Source organism: Chrysochloris asiatica, unplaced genomic scaffold (genome assembly GCF_000296735.1).
Source record: "Chrysochloris asiatica unplaced genomic scaffold, ChrAsi1.0 scaffold00286, whole genome shotgun sequence".
Lineage (NCBI taxonomy): Eukaryota > Metazoa > Chordata > Mammalia > Afrosoricida > Chrysochloridae > Chrysochloris > Chrysochloris asiatica.
Window position 1 is genome coordinate 2,130,193 of NW_006408804.1, and position 14,316 is coordinate 2,144,508.

Consider the following 14,316-nt stretch of genomic DNA (forward strand, 5'->3'; position numbering starts at 1 on the left):
TCTGACTCAGAGCAACCCTATACGGGTTGGCCTAGGAATGGGCAGTGTTTTGTTCTGTTGTGCATAGGGTCAATATGAGTCGGTACTGACTCGATGGCACCTAACAACAACAACTTCTACATTTAATTTGTGACAATCGCCTTTAGTCTTGATAACAATTACTTACAATAGAATTATAAACTCCTATCCCATCCCCTTTCACCAGACCCACTTGGACAAAAGGAAAACTTTGGTGGGGATTCTACCCTACCCACTTCATTCTTAAAGTAAGCACACTCATGAAAGCTTGTAAGCCAGCCATGTTGTGCCTTTATAGGACCACATTTTGATAGCCTGTGTCTAAGTTGCCTGTCCTTATCAACCCAGTGTACTGAGGAAGCAAACTTGATCTTTAATATGAAGAATCTTTCCCTTTCAGTTGGAATTTTGAGCGACTACATCTATAGCAAAGGTCCAGTTCATTAAATTGTAGCAATTTACACTTCCTCGCTGTATCACACTTCTTTATCTTCATCTGGTTGAGTTCTGATCAGCAAGCCATCCAGGCTAGTTCAAATTGGTGCCATCTGCTAGTTTGGGAGTTCTAACATGCCTCTCCCCACTTAAGACCATTTGGTCGCTTCACTCTCAACACTGACCAGTGGCTAGGTCAGTGTCCCTGGGCTCGGGAGTTCACATGGGGAGAGACATTTTAAGGATAACCCTTGCTGCTTTACCTGGACATTAGGAAGATGGGAATGATGATGGAGAGGGGAAGAAGACAATTTGTTTGCTTCTAGCATTCTTCTAGTGCCCCTGACATTTTGATTTTTTCTGGTGACATATTACAAGGATGGAAACACTGATTTGCACTATGATCTTAGCAGGTAATGTCCAAAGCAAGATTTTCTTGCAATATCAGAAAACAGTTATCATCTTCTTAAAATACTTAAACTAAACCATGAATTAAATAAAAAGAGTCAACAGCATTTTCATCTACACATTTCAATGCTTTAAGACTGGACACTAGGTGTCATTCCCAAAAGCATTTTATTCACTTAAATAAGGAGTGAGTGGAACATCAGGAGGCACAAAGAGTCCTTATTCAACACAAATATTATTTCTGAAATGTTACATTAGAAAATCTATGACTTGTGCTCTGAATGTCTCTCAGAAGCTGTGTTCCAGGGCCAGGTGGATAACTGGCACATGCATCATTGATTACATCTATGGATTGACCTCTTTTGCAGATGGATTGAGCCAATATGGTACTAACATGAGTAATTAGCTTTTAATTAAACTCTTGGGCTGGCAATTAGTATGGAATAGTGGTGGTGTGTTCTTCATTATAAACAGGCAGCTGCACATTCATTTATTTTGGTTGTCTAGTGGTGTTTGTGCGAAAAGCGTATAAATAACCTGGAACAATTAGTAGCCACTTCGACTTTGCTAAGTAAATCCAGCAAGTTACTTTTTTTGTTTAATTTCAGTTTGACTAAACCCAAACCAAACCCACTGCTGTCAAACGATTCCAACTCACACTATAGAACAGAGTAGAACTGCCCCATAAGGATTCCACAGCTATAAATCTTTACAGAAGCAGACTGCCCCATCTTTCTCCAACAGAGGGGATTGATGATGAATATGAATCACCAACCATTTAATTAGCAGTGTTGAAATATGGAGTGCTTTAATCATTGTGCCTCCCGGGATTCTTTCAATTAGACTCCTGAGGGAGATATTGAAAATAAAGAACAGGAAATTTTCAAGCAAAATATTTAATATAAGACTAGTCTCAGCACTGGACTGCGAACCACAAGGTCAGCAGTTCAAACCCACCAGCTGCTCCTGGAAAACCCTATACAGGTACACTTTGCACCAGAATCAACTGTACAGCAATTAAGAAAGACAACAACACATTACATAGAGTCATCCTGGCTATTGTTCCCCTCTTAATTTATTCCTGTGTACCACTTCACCAAATTCAAGTACAAGTAGTAGTTGTTGTTAAGTGCCATTGAGGATTTTTGAGGCTCTGAGTTTATAAATCTTTGAGGAAGTAAAAAGCCTCATCTTTCTCCCGTGGAGTGGCTGTTGGGATCAAACCATCCACTTTGTGGTTCACAGTCCAGTGCTTATCTTACTGAGCCACCACACTTATTTTTAACAAAGTTTTGCTTCCTTTTCCCCTAAGCTTTCATTTCCCAGTAAATGAATGACAATCATTTCAGGCCACTGTGGACCTGGCAAATGTTAAAGTTAGCAGCATATGCTTGGCAGCACAACCCAGTTCTGCTGTTAAAAAGGGGGTTCTTGTTGAAAGCAAATTAAAAAACATTACGTATAGGGGGTGGGCCTGGGAGGGGAGAAGAGAATATTTCCTTGATGTGTTTTCCCATGGGAATGAAAGATTTCACTCCCTTTTAAGGATTCTCTAATGAATAGTCTTTGAAGGGAAATCATAGTGTTTTAATAAGAGTTCCTTCTTTGAGTTTCTTGTCCAAAGTGCATTTATTTCTTTTTCTATAACTTGATGGATCACAGTTTCTTTTTTTTTAAATCTATCTACAAAGGAGAAAGAAATTATGCTGTTCCAGGATCCATTTCTAGGGAGGAAATGGATATTTCCTCTATGTTACTAAACTTCAGTTTGCATATATTTAAATCAATAACAATAAAATACAATTTAGACATTTCTAAATTCAGAAAAAAGCAGGCTAGTTAAGATATTCAAACGGTTAATGAAATTTACATATAATTTATTTGTGACCTACAAACCAAGACATATATGTAGATGTGTGTGTATATCTCACATATGTGCTCATTGTTGTTGTAAATGTGATAGCGACTCTGTATAGAGCTGATGGGGAGTGTCTGGTGGGTTTGAACTGCCAACTCTGTGATAAGCAGTCCAGTGCTTATCCTACAGCACCACACCGGAACTCCAAATATGTGTTTGGAATTATTAGTAATAATATAACATTTATTAATAATTACCTATAAAACAGCCATAAGCAACATGTGATTTTGAAAACATAAATATTAGTATAACAATAAAGTTACAGCAGCTAATATTTTTTCATATTGATAGTTACATATCAGTCAACTGTAGTTTGGTGAGCTTTATGTATATTGTTGTTGTTGTTAAGTCCTGTTGAGTCAGTTCTAACCCATAGCAACCCTGCATAAAGTTTCAGAGGAGCAACTGGTGAGCTTTAACCACTGACCTTGAAGTTCAAACTGACCATGAAATCCAGTGCATTAACACACAGCACCACACCAGGACTCCATATTCTATATGAATATTTAAATTTCAAAATAATGGTATTACTGAGTACTTTTATTATCACAGTCTTATATGTGAAGAAACAAGGCATAGAGAATTTAATTAGCTATGCAGAACATAATTTAATAAATTATGAACATAATTTAATAAAAACCAATTATTTGATTGATTGAATTAACTATTCACTTTATGTGTATGTATGCATATGTATATAGATAGAAATCAATGGATGATAGATAGATAGAGACATACATACATACATACATACATACATTCATACATAAATACATAGATAGATACATAGACACATAGATAGAATTCTCCATGGCTCTCTCTCATGAGTTTGTGCACTCTTTTGAGTAAGGCCCTGTTTTGCCCTTTTATTCTAATTTTGTAGTGTAAACATCGTTGGAAGACAGAAATAGAGGCTGAAAAAAGATAGATTTGCTTATAGCCTCGAAAGATAGAAATCATATCTCCTTGTAGAGCAAAAGACTGCCATGTATAGTGTCCAGTATAATGAAGACAAGGTCTTTCTCTGAAGCAAAGGTCAGGCCTGTTTACTGACCATTATAAAAGATTTGGTTTATTTACCAGGGTTTCTCTCATGCAATGCAATCCAACCCAACCCATTGTATGTGTCAGCGTTTGTTGATCTTAACATCACCCTGTGAAAATTAGGCTTGAGAAACAAACACAATAAATGCTTCTGTTGTGTCTTTCATTGGCATCCATGAAACTATGTCTGGCTATTTTGTTCCCTTGAAAGTAGGATAAAATTTCAGAACTTTCACATGTTTTTTTTCCTATACTCAGATATACACAAATACTTTTCTCACTTTTTTTCTCAAATTTTAAATAGTAGAAAATTTTATTTATATTTTCACCTCGTTTTCAATCCTACAAACAGCGATAGGCCAAAAACAGGGAACTGGAATAAAGGAATACGATGAACAAAGAACTTAATAAATGACACTTGAGAATACAGAAACACAAGCATAAACCTATAACCATGTAGTCTATATCACATGCACTCTGAACATTTAGGACTAACTAACCTGGTATGGTGCTGTAGGATAAGTACTTGACTGCTAAACAAAAGGTCAGCGGTTCAAACCCACCAGCCAGCCGCTCCTTGGAAACTCTATACAGGGTCTCTATGAGTCCAAACTGATACCATTTCATTCAGTAATTTATGAAACCTACTCAAAATGTAAGGAGCTCTGGTAGCATAGTAATTACCAATTGGGCTGCCAATATCATGGTCAGTGGTTTGAAACTACCAGCTGTTTGGTGGGAGAAAGATGAGGCTTTCTGCTCCCATAAAGATTTACAGCCTTGGAAACCCTGTACAGGGATGCTATGAGTCGGAACCGACTTCATGGCACATAACAACAACAACAACAACTAAAAAGGAGTCCAGGTGGTGCTGTTGGATAAGCACTGGGCTGCTAACTGCAAGTTCAGCAGTTCAAATCCACCAGCCTCTCCTCAGGAGAAAAATGAGGCTTTCGGCTCCTGTAAAGATTTATAGCCATGGAAACCTATTAAAGGAGTCCCTGTGTGGTGCAAACAATTGAGTGAGTGACTTCTAACCAAAAGTTTGGTGGCTTGAACTCATGCAGAGGCATCCTGGAAGACAGGCTTGGTAGTCTGCTTCTAAAAGGTGACAAAACCCTGTCAAGCAGCTCTACTCCACAGACATTGGGTTTCATGAGTCAGAATCAATTCAATGGCAACTAAAAACAACAACTTACTAACAAGATCTGCCTTACTCTGAAAAGTCAATTTACCTAACATTCTTTATCTAATGTAGTCATGAATATTTCCCCATAAAGCATAAACTGACAGCATGGATATGATTTTGATGATCGAAAAACAGTACTTTGAAAGACCTATTCTGTTGAAGGAGAACAGTTCCCTAGAAACCAGGTAATCAATGCCAACTTCCTTGAGTAGCAAGTAAAATTGATCTCCTTCTTAACCAATTTCTAGCTTAATTTTAGATATATTTGAAAAGTAGTCTCCTAACAGCAATTTCTTTTTCAGGTTTATAAGTACATCTTTAAAAACAAATGCACTCTGAGATCATGTACATATTATTTTACTAACACTGAAACATCACTCTGATTTTTAGGAATGTTAATAGTTCAATATAAAGCTAAATATACACAGATTTCTATAGCCACAGAAACCAACCTATAAAATATGTAGGAAAGTTCCACAGTAGTTTTTATTTTATTTATAAACAAGACAACAACTTAATTTTTTACTTGTTTCTGTGGGTTGTTTTAAAAACTAGTGTTCACGCCTGATACTGGGAGATTCATAAAGACTCATAGAAAGTAATTATTAAGAGTGGGGAATTGGGACATATTGAATAAGCTAACTATCCAAGTATTATCTATGACCCCATTTAATAGTCTCTCAGTATTTTAATAAATGCATTGATTTGGTTAATAAAATTATCATTACAGAATAAAACAGCATTCTGTAGTTACATGGGGATGCTCATTTAACCCTTTCAAGTCTGAACTATCCTTTTGAATTTTTTGTTTAAATAAATGTGTTTTTAGTAAAGGAAGGCATTTTGATTAAAATTTTAAAAAAATTTTCTGAGGTATATGGATTTTAATCATTTAGTTAGAAGTGTATGTCCCAAGAGGTCTGATACTGGGGTTGGTAGAAAAGGCTCGTTTTTCCAATTTATGCAGCTATACAGGCCCCACCAGACAGCATCACACACTTAACACAGGACAACAGCTGCCCTTCTAACCCCAGAGGCAGAAAATGGAGGTAGGTACTGTATGTCCCAGCAGTCACAAAAGAATCAGCATTATAAGTACTGTAAACTTGTACAGAGTTACACTGAAAATTATCGACGTCATTACTATGGAGCAATCGTATGACTTATTATACTACTTGATTTTTATACCTCGGACTCACATAGAGTCCTAGAAAGTACAAATGGTTGTGGTCAACTATTAACTGAAAGGATGGGATTCAACACACCCAGTTACATTGAGGGGGAAAGACTTCCATAAAGATTACAGCTAAGAAAAATCTGTGAAAACTCTACAGAACAAGTCACCACGAGTCAGAACCAATTCAGTGACAGCAGGGTTTTAATTTCCTTTTTGTTCCCTTTTGTAAGTATGATTTGATACCCAGAAAGTAAATTTATATTGTTAAACTTGTTTAGCATATCTTGTTTTGTTTTTTTTTTTCCCTTTAGAAGAGTAAGCCGATGGACTTGTTCAAGGAAGCAAAGGGAAATAAATAGAGCATATTTAGGTCTCAAAACAGGTAGTCATTAACCACTAATTCATTCCTTGTGTTTATAGATGAGGAAACTAAAACCTATGTTGCCCATGATCATATCTCCTGTAACAAAATAAGAACGGAAAGACAATTTTTCCAGCCCTGAGCTTTCTCTAAGTCCAGGTGCCAACATAGCCAGGTTAAAGATGTCTGAGTACAGTGTTGTGGATTTAATATGTGGATGCTTTGAATTTCTGTATTGTAGTCTGCAGTGAATTAGAGTGTCATCCGCTGTAAGAATTTACAGTAGAAAGTCACTCAGCTGCTAACCAAGACATTGGCAGTTTGAACCTACTAGCCACTCTACCACCCTCATCTTTCAGTTTGTCAAATTGCAGTGGCTTGTGTGTTGCTGTGATGCTGGAAGCTATTCTGAATGCCGGCAGAGTTATTCACGTTGGACAAGTTTCAGCTGAGCTTCCAGACTACGACTCTAAAGGAGAGACAGACTACTTTAGAATGTTTACCTACTGAAAACCTTATGAATAGCAGTGAAACACTGTGAGAAAGCACTAGAATATTGACACATGATGGATAGTATCAGAATATTGCCAGATACAGTGCTGGAAGATGAACTCCTCAGGTTAGAAGGCTCTCAAAATACAACTGGTGAAGAGCTGCCTACTCAAAGAAGAAGACAATGGAGTAAAGTTTGCAGGATCTTTGTTTGCAGATAGGGCACAACTCAAAATGAGAAGAACAGCTGCAAACATTCATTAATAATGGGAATAGGTAACGTATGAAGCATGGATCTAGAAAAATTGAAAGTTGTCAAAAATGAAATGGAACACATAAATATCAAGATCCTAGGCATTAGTGAAGGAGCTTTGGTAGTGTAACGGTTATGAATCGGGCTGCGAACCGCAAGGTCAGCAATTGGAAACTATCAGCTGTTCCACGGGAGAAAGATGAGGCTTTCTGCTCCCATAAAGATTTACAGCCTGTACAGGGTCGCTATAGGTCGGAACCGACTCCACGGCACTTAACAGCAACAACAACAACAAAGCCTTGTTGTCCACTAACGCCTTGTTGTTGTTGTTGTTGTTGTTGTTGTTACGTGCCGTGGCGTCAGTTCCGACTTATAGTGACCCTGCACAAGGTTTCCAAGGCTGTAAATCTTTACGGGAGCAGAATGCCTGCTCTTTCTCCCGCGGAACCACTGGCAGTTTCGAACAACAAGGCGTTAGTGAGCTGAAAAGGCACTGGCCTTTTTGAATCCAACAATCATAGATTTACTTTGCCAGGAATGACAAAAAGAAGAGGTATGACATCGCATTCATCATCAAAAGAACATTTCAAGATCAATCTTGAAGTATAATGCTATCTTATCGTGACAACATGATATCCCTGTGCCTACAAGGAAGGTTCTGTGGGATAATGCACTGGACTGCAAGGTCAATTCGAACAGCAAAGTTGGCAGTTCAAACTCGATAGCCGCTCCTCAGAAACCCTATATAGGGTCTCTATGAGTCAGAACCAACTTGATGGCACTTAACAATAACAACAAGGAATACCAGGAAATGCAACTATTATTCAAATTTATGCACCAACCATGAAAGCCAGTAATGTTGAAATTGAAAAATTCTACCAACTTCTTTGGACTCCTGATGTGACCTTGTAGGATAAATACTGGACTGCCAAATATAAGGTCAGAGGCTCAAACCCACCAACTGCTCCTCAGAAATCCTGTATAGGGTTGCTACAAGTCAGAATCTACTTAATGGCACTTAACAAAAAGAGCAACAACAACAGCTTCTTCAGTCTGATATTGATCAAATATGCAACAAGAAAGTATTGATAATTGTTGGTTATTAGAATGCTAAGGTTGGAAACAAAGAGAAAGAGTTAGTAGTTGGAAAATAAGGCCTTGGTGATAGAAATGATGCTGGAAATTGCATGATAGAATTTTACAAGACCAATAAATTTTTCATTACAAATAATGTTTTTTAAACAGTATAAAAGACAGTTACACACATGGACTTTACCAGATGGAATACAGAAATTAAATTGTCTCCATCTGTGGAAAAAGTTGGTGGAAAACCATATAAGACTAGGGCAGATTATGGAATAGACCATCTATCTATTCCTCATATGAAACCTCAGGCTGAAGCTGAATAAAATTAAAACAAGTCCACAAGAGCCAAACTATAACCTGGAACATATGCCACCTAAATTTAACGATCAGCTCAAGAACAGATTTGGTCCACCATGAAGAATATAATAACACATTTGTGTCCATTGTGGATGTCAAGGCCAACAAGCACCAGATCAAACAAGTTGTGAAGAAGCTCTATGACACTGTAACCAAGGTCAACACCTTGATCAGGCCTGATGGTGAAATGAAGGCACATGTTTGCCTAGCTTCTGTGACGCTTTGGATGTTGCCAATGTAATTGGGATTACCTAAACTGAGTCCAGATGGCTAATTCTAAATATATATATATATATTTACAACAACAAAAGAACAGATTTGGCATATTAGCCACTAATAACTGAAAACCAGAAGACTTGTGGAATGACATCTAAAACATGATTAAGAAGACAAGGAATGAAGAGAAGAAGAAAGAAAAGACTGAAACTTGTTCTCCAGCGTAGAGATGATAAAGCAAATGAAAAAATGAAGAGATAAAAGAACTGAACAGAAATTGTCAAGGGCAGATCGAGATGACAAAGTCAAATACTATAATGAAATGTCCAAAGATCAGGAGTTAGAAAACTAAAGGGAAGAACTCAAGCCTCCAATTGAAGTACTACAGATTCTTTAGGCAAATATTTAATGACATACAAAGTAGCAATAGAAGATACAAGAAATACACAGAATCACTGTAACAAAAAGAAATGGTCCATATTCAACCAGTTCAACAAGTAGCATATGATCAAGAGCCAATGATACAGAACAAAGAAGTCCAAGGTGCACTGAAGCATTAACAAAGAACTGGGCTCCAGGAATTGATGGAATACAGCCTGAGACCTTTCAACAAACTGATGAAGCACTGGAGGCTATGACAAGAAATTTGGAAGACAGCTACCTTACCAACAGACTGAAAGAGATTCATATTTGTGCCCATTCTGAAAAGAGGTAACCCAACAGAATGTGGAATTGTTGGGCAATACCATTAATATCACATGCAAATAAATGTTTGCTAAAGATAATTTTTTAAATGTCTGCAACCACACATTGACAGAGAACTTTCAGAGATTCAAGCGGGATTCAGGAGAGACCATGGAATGAGGGATATCATTGCTAACGTCAGCTGGATCTTGAATGAAAGCAGAGAACACCAAACATGTTTACCTGTGCTTTAGTGACTACTCAAAGGCCTTACACTGTGTAAATTATGACAAGTTATGGACAAACTTGTGGAAGCCAAGGTTATATTCTTTCACCATTCCTATTTAATCTTTACGTTGAGCAAGTAATCTGAGAAATTGGATTATATTAAGAAGATAATTGCATCAAGATGTGAGGAATACTCATTAACTACCTGAAACATGCAGATAATACAGCCTTGCTTGCTGAAATTGAAAAGGACTTAAAATATTTTCTGATGGAAATCAAACATCACAGCCTTCAGTATGGGTTGCACCTCAATGTAAAGAAAATAAAAATCCTCACCATTGGGCCAATACATAAATGGAGAAAAGATTGAAGCTGTCAAAAACTATATTTTCCTTGAACTCACTATCAACATTCATGAAAGCAGCAGTCAAGAAACCAAATGCTGTATTGTATTAGGCAAATCTGCTGCACAAGACCTCTTTAAAGTGTTCAAGAGCAAAGATGTCAGTTTGCAGATTAAGAAGCGCCTGACCCAAGCCCTGGCCTTTTCAATGACCTCATATACAAGTGGAAGTTTGCCAATGAATAAGGAAGACTGTAGAAGAATTGATACATTTCAGCTAAAGTGTTGGATAAGAATACTGAAAGTACCATGGACTGCCAGAAGAACCAACAAATCTGTGCTAGGAGAAGTATAACCAGAATGCTTCTTAAATGAATGAATGGCCTCAGTACTGAAGACGCTTTAATTAATACACATTAATGATAAAATGAAAGCAACATAGAAAAGTGTAAAATATTTCTTTTCATCTCCTACCACTTATTTCCATTCCTCAAAGCAACTTTTGTTAATAATTTCTTATAAAATTTTCAGTTCTTTAATGCTTTCATCAGTATGTATTTATTTCTAGATGTATCTGCTTATCTGATAAATATGTATTTGAGTTGATTCTCATTCATATTAATCCTATAGAACAAAGCAGAACTGCTCCATAGAATTTCCTAGGTTGTAAGGAGCTCTGGTAGCGTAGTGGTTACGAATCGGGCTGCGAACCTTAAGGCCAGCAATTCGAAACTACCAGCCGCTCCGCAGGAGAAAGATGAGGCATTCTGCTCCCATAAAGATTTACAGCCTCGGAAACCCTGTACAGGGTCGCTATGGGTCGGATCCGACTCGACGGCACTTAACAACAACAATAACAATGGCTCTAGAGAACAATCACTGGCCTGTGAACCACAAGGTCAACAGTCTGAGACCACCAACTTCTCTCCAGGACAAAAATGAGACCTGCTCTTAAAAAAATTTACAGTCTTGAAAAATCTATACTGCGTAGCTATGAATCAGAATCAATTCTATGGCACTTAACATTAACAGCAATCTGTACTAAAGCAGATTGCCAGAACTTTCCTCTAGAAGAGCCATTGTTGCTCTTGTTAAGTGTCATCGAGTCAGTTCCAACCCATAGACACTCTGTATAGGGTTTCCAAGAAGCAGCTGGTAACTGTAAACCACCGACCTTGCGGTGAAAGCTGACTTTCTAGTCCAGGGCACTTACCTACTAAGCCACACCAGTACTCTAGAATCAACTTTTCAGTTAGCAACTAAGTGCTTACTCACTGCACTTACAGAGATACTTCGCATTTTTATATGAAACACAAATTTATTTCCACCATTTGTCTATCAGTTTGTCGTACTGTGGTTGCTTGTGAGTGCCGTGATTCTAAAAGCTATGCCACCAGTATTTTAAATACCAGCAGGGTCACCCATGGTGGACAGGTTTCAGATGAGCTTCCAGACAAAGAGTGACGAACTACTTCTGAATATTTAGTCATTGACAACCTTATGAACAGCAGAGAAATACTATCAGATACAGTGCTGGAAAATGAGCCCCTCACGTTGCGAGGCAATCAAAATGAGACTGGGAAAGAGCTGCCTTCTCAAAATAGAGTTGACCGTGATGATGCAAATGGAATAAAGCCTGTGGGAGAAAAGCCCACGGGACCTTCATTTGCTGATGGGGAACAACTCAAAATGAAGAAAAACAGCTGTAAACATCCCTTGAAAATTGGAATATGGAATGTATGAAGTATGAATCTGGGAAAAGTGGAAGTGGTCAAAAATGAAATGGAACACATTAAACATTGATATCTTAAGCATTAGTTAGCTGAAATGGACTGGTACTGGCTATTTTTAATCTGATGACCACATGGTTTACTATGCCAGAATGACAAATTGAAGAGGAATGCTGTTGCATTCATTGTGAAAAAAAACAAATCCAGATCAGTCTTGAGGTACAATGCTGTTTGTGATAGGATAATATCCATGCACCTACAGGGAAGCCCAGTTAATACTGTTATTATTCAAATTTATGCACCAACCGCTAAAGCCAGGGATGATGAAATAGAAGAATTCTACCAACTTCTTCAATCTGAAATTGATCAAACATGCAATCAAGTTGTATTGATCATTACTGGTGATTGGAATGCAAAGGTTGGGAACAAAGGGAAGGATCAGTAGTTGGAAAATATGGCCTTGGTGATAGAAATGATGCTGGAGATTGCATGATAGAATTCTGCAAAATCAATGATTTGTTCACTTCAAATACCTTCTTTAGACAGCATAACAGACGAATATACACACAGACCTTGCCAGATGGAATACATAGAAAGCAAATTGACTACATCTGTGGAAATAGATGATGGAAAATCTCCATATCATCAGTCAAAACAAGGCCAGGGCAGACTGTGGAACAGACCATCAATTGCATACTCATGCAAATTCAAACTGAAGCTGAAGAAAATGAAAACAAGTCCACGAGAGCCAAAATATGACCTTGAATATATCCCACCTGAATTTAGAGATCACCAGCAGAACAGATTTGATACATTAAACACCAAAGACTGAAGACCAGAAGAGTTGTGGGATGACATCAAGAACATCATACATGAAGAAAGCAAAGAGTCATTAAGAAGACAAGAAAGAAGGAAAAGGTCAAAATGGATGTCAGAAGAGACACTGAAACTTGCTCTCCAGTGTAGAGATGCTAAAGCAAATGCAAGAAATGAGGAGGTCCAAGAGCTGAACAGAAAATTTCAAAGATCAGCTCGAGAAGATAAAGCCAAATATTACAAAAAATTATGCAAAGATCTGGAATCAGAAAACCAAAAAGGAAGAACATGCTCAGTATTTCTCAAGCTGGGGAACTGAAGAAAAAATTCAAGCCTGGACTTTTGTTATTGAAAGTTTCTCTGGGCAAAGTTTTGAATGATGCAGAAAGCATCAAGAGACTATCGAAGAAATACTCAAGAGTCACGGTACCAAAAGGAAATGGTTAATGTTCAACCGATTCAAGAGGTAGCAATTGACCAAGGACCAATGATCCTGAAGGAGAAAGTCCAAAGTACATTGAAGGGATTGGCAAAGAACAAGGCATCAGGAATTGATGTAATAAAAATGGAAATCTTTCAGGAAAGTGAGGTGGCATAGGAGATACTCACTCATCTCTGCCAACAAATTGGGAAACAACTATCTAGCTGACTAATTGGAAGAGATCTGTATTTGTCCCCATTCCAAAGAAAGGTGACCTAAAGGAATTCTGAAATCATCAGACAATCTCTTTGATATTGCATGTGTGTAAAGTTTTACTGAAACTTGCTCTCCAGCATAGAGATACAGAAATGGCTGCAAGCATACATTGACAGAGTACTTCCAGAACTTCAAGCTAGATTTAGAAGAGGCCACGTAATGAGGGATATCATTGCTGATGTCTGATGGATCTTGGTTAAAAGCAGAGAATATCAGAAAGATGTTTACCTGTGCTTTATGGGTTATGAAAAGGCTTTCGATTGTATGGATCATGACAAGCTAAGGACAACATTGCAAAGTATGAGTATTCCAGAACACTTAATTGAGCTCATGAGGAATCTGTACCTGGACCAAGAGGCAGTTGTTTGGACAGAACATGGGAACACTGAATGGTTTAAAATTAAGAAAGGTGTTTGACAATATTGTATTATTTTACCATACTTATTCAACCTACATGCTGAGCAAATAATCTGAGAAGCTGGGTTGTATGAAGAAAAACATGGCATCAGGATTGGAAGAAGACTCATTAACAACTTGTGATATGCAGATGATACAACCTTACTTGCTGAAAGTGAAGAGGACTTAAAGTATTTACTGATGAAGAGCAAAGAGCACAGCTTTGGTATGGATTACATATCAATGTAAAGCAAACAAAAATCCTCACAACTGAACCAATAAACAACATTCTTATCAACAGAGAAGAGATTGAAGTTGTCAAGGACTTCATTCTTCTTGGATCAATTATCAACATTCACTGAAGCAGCAGTCAAGAAATCAAACGCCGTATTGTATTAGGAAAATGTGCTGCAAAAGAACTTTTTAAAGTGTTGATGAGCAAAGATATTAGCTTGAGGACTAAGGTGC

At 37.6% G+C, this 14,316-nt stretch overlaps 1 pseudogene; it reads left to right on the plus strand.

Moving 5' to 3' along the window:
* Positions 1 to 5,117: 5,117 nt before the first annotated feature.
* The window catches only part of LOC102841304, a 36,411-nt pseudogene continuing 27,212 nt past the window's right edge, over positions 5,118 to 14,316 (plus strand).